Source organism: Apium graveolens, chromosome 8 (genome assembly GCF_009905375.1).
Source record: "Apium graveolens cultivar Ventura chromosome 8, ASM990537v1, whole genome shotgun sequence".
NCBI classification, from domain to species: Eukaryota; Viridiplantae; Streptophyta; class Magnoliopsida; order Apiales; family Apiaceae; genus Apium; species Apium graveolens.
In genome coordinates, this window is record NC_133654.1 from 36,418,583 (window position 1) to 36,422,040 (window position 3,458).

Genomic DNA, 3,458 nt, shown 5'->3' on the forward strand with positions numbered 1-3,458 from the left:
GATGACATTCAGTCAAGCATTCTTCATCCGGCTATTCAAGCTAACACCTTTGAAATCAAGCCGGGCACTATTCAGATGGTGCAGAATTCTGTTTCTTTTGGAGGTGCTGCGACTGAAGACCCCAACATGCACATAAGGAATTTTGTCGAGATCTGCAGTACTTTCAAGTATAATGGCGTGACTGATGAGGCTTTTCCCATTCTCACTGAGGGACAAAGCTAAGGACTGGTTACATTCTGAACCAGCTGGATCTATCACTACTTGGCAAGATCTTGCGCAAAAGTTTCTGGTAAAGTTTTATCCGATGGCAAAGACTGCTGCTATGAGGAGTGCTCTTACTCAGTTTGCGCAGCAACCTACAGAATCTATGTGCGAAGCTTGGGAACGCTACAAGGAAATATTGAGAAAGTGTCCACATCATGGAATGCCCGATTAGAGATCACTGGTTTCTATAATGGTTTGGGGGTCCAATCTCGGCCCATGCTCGATGCAGCAGCTGGAGGCGCCTTGTGGGCCAAAAGCTATACTTAGGCGTATAATCTTATCAAGACTATGGCTGCAAATGAGCATCAAAACCCAACTCAGAGGATGATGCCTGGGAAGGTAGCAGGTATTCTGGAAGTCGATACAGCCACTGCTATTGCAGCGCAGCTCCAAGCGCTGTCTATGAAGGTCGATTCTCTAGCTACATATGGAGTTAATCAAATAGCTATGGTCTGTGAGCTTTGTGCCGGGTCGCATGCTACGGATCAGTGTTCTCTCGTCAACGAATATGTTCAGTATATGAATAATTATCAGCGACAACAGCAGCCTGTACCAGCTACTTATCATCCTAACAAGAGAAATCATCCAAATTTCAGCTGGGGTAATAATCAGAATGCTATTCAACCACCATATCAGCAAGGTGTGAGTAAACAGTTCAATCCACCTGGATTCCAGCAACCGCAGCAATATGCTCAAAGGCAATCATATCCTCAACAGGGAAGTGCAGCTGCACCTACTAGTGCTGATTTTGAGGAACTTAAGCTGTTATGCAAGAGTCAGGCGGTTTTTATCAAGACCTTGGAAAATCAAATCGGTCAAATAGCCAATGCAGTGCTCAATCGTCAACCTGGAACACTTCCCAGTGACACGGAAGTGCCAGGTAGGAAGGAAGCTAAAGAGCAAGTCAAGGCTATTACCTTATGGTCTGGGAAAGTTGCTGATGCTGAAAAGGCAAAAGAAGGAGAAGCTGAAGTTAGAGATGAAGAAGCTAAGCAAAAGGAGAAAGCGGCGAAACCAAAGAAGACTACTGTTGAACACACTCTGCCTGAGGGTAATACAGGGGAGAAACAGCTCTATCCTCCACCACCTTTCCCTAAGAGATTCCAACAACAAAAGCTGGATAAGCAGTTCGGTAAGTTTCTGGAGGTGTTCAAGAAACTTCACATCAATATACCTTTCGCTGATGCTCTGGAGCAAATGCCTAGTTATGCGAAGTTTATGAAGAGTATTCTTTCAAGGAAGGTGAAACTGGATGACCTTGAGACTGTTGCTCTAATGGAAGAATGCAACGCTGTTCTGCAACAAAAGTTACCTCCAAAGCTTAAAGATCCAGGTAGCTTCACCATTCCTTGCACCATTGGCAAGTTGTCGTTTGACAAGTGCCTTTGTGATTTGGGAACAAACATCAATCTGATGCCGTTGTAGATCTTTAAAAAGTTGGATTTGCCTGATCCAAAACCCACCTTCATGTCTCTACAATTGGCTGATCGTTTGATTACTTACCCAAAGGGCATAGTGGAGGATGTGCTAGTCAAGGTGGATAAGCTCTTCTTTCCTGCAGACTTTATTATTCTGGATTTCGAGGAAGATAAAAAGATTCCCATAATCTTGGGAAGACCTTTCTTGGCTACTGGTCGTACCTTTATAGATGTGCAGAAAGGTGAACTTACTATGCGGGTGCAGGATCAGGATGTGACCTTCAATGTATTCAAAGCAATGAAATTCCCTACAGAAGATGAGGAGTGCTTAAAAGTGGATGTGATTGATTCTGCAGTTACATCAGAACTCGATCATATGCTAATGTCTGATGCATTAGAAAAGGCCTTAGTGGGGGATTTTGACAGTGATGATGAAGATGGCAACGAGCAATTACAATTTTTGAATGCTTTTCCCTGGAGGCGAAAGCTGGACATGCCGTTTGAATCTCTTGGTACTTCTGACCTCAAGAATGCTGAAGGAAAGCTCAAACCATCAATTGAGGAAGCACCTACCTTGGAGCTCAAGCCATTACCTGAACACTTAAGGTATGCTTTTTTAGGTGATGCATCTACTTTACCTGTTATTATTGCATCTGACCTTTCAGGTAGTGAGGAAGACAAGCTCTTAATGATTTTGAGAGAATTCAAATCAACTATTGGATGGACCATAGCAGACATCAAGGGGATCAGCCCTTCATATTGTATGCATAAAATTCTGCTAGAGGAGGGTAGTAAGCCAATTGTTGAGCAACAGCGCAGACTTAATCCTATCATGAAGGAGGTGGTGAAGAAAGAAATTCTGAAATGGCTGGATGCAGGCATCATTTATCCTATTTCTCACAGTTCTTGGGTGAGCCCCGTACAATGTGTGCCTAAGAAAGGAGGTATCAATGTGGTAGAAAATGAGAAGAATGAGCTCATCCCCACTCGAACAGTTACAGGATGGAGAGTATGCATGGATTACCGAAAGCTGAACAAGGCCACGAGGAAGGATCACTTCCCTCTTCCATTTATTGATCAGATGCTTGACAGGTTGGCTGGTCATGAGTATTATTATCTTCTGGATGGCTACTCAGGGTATAATCAGATTTGTATTGCACCAGAGGATCAGGAAAAGACTACCTTCACTTGTCCATTTCGCACGTTTGCTTTTCGCAGAGTTTCGTTTGGGTTATGTGGCGCACCGACCACTTTTCAGAGATGTATGATGGCTATATTCTCTGACATGATTGGGAATAATGTTGAGGTGTTCATGGACGACTTCTCCGTCTTTGGACATTCGTATGATGAATGTTTGAATAATCTTCGTGCCGTGCTCAAAAGGTGTGTGGAAACTAATTTGGTGCTCAATTGGGAGAAATGTCATTTTATGGTGCGTGAAGGCATTATTCTGGGGCATAAGGTCTCTAGCAAGGGTCTTGAGGTGGATAAAGCCAAGGTGGGAGTCATTGAAAATCTTCCACCACCTATTTATGTGAAAGGAATCCGTAGTTTTCTTGGTCATGCGGGTTTTTATCGGCGGTTCATCAAGGACTTTTCAAAGATATCTAAGCCGTTGTGCAATTTACTTGAGAAAGATGTGCCTTTCAAATTTGATGATGAATGTTTGACGGCATTCGAGACTCTCAAGAAGAGTTAAATCACTGCACTAGTTATTACAGCACCGGATTGGACAGAGCCTTTTGAGATGATGTGTGATGCGAGTGATTATGCGGT

At 43.3% G+C, this 3,458-nt stretch overlaps 1 non-coding gene across 1 annotated transcript; it reads right to left on the minus strand.

The window, feature by feature from the left end:
• Positions 1–319: 319 nt before the first annotated feature.
• Positions 320–426, minus strand: LOC141681442 (small nucleolar RNA R71). The gene has a single exon (XR_012558875.1). It is a non-coding gene; the product is annotated as a small nucleolar RNA R71 (small nucleolar RNA).
• Positions 427–3,458: the final 3,032 nt, after the last annotated feature.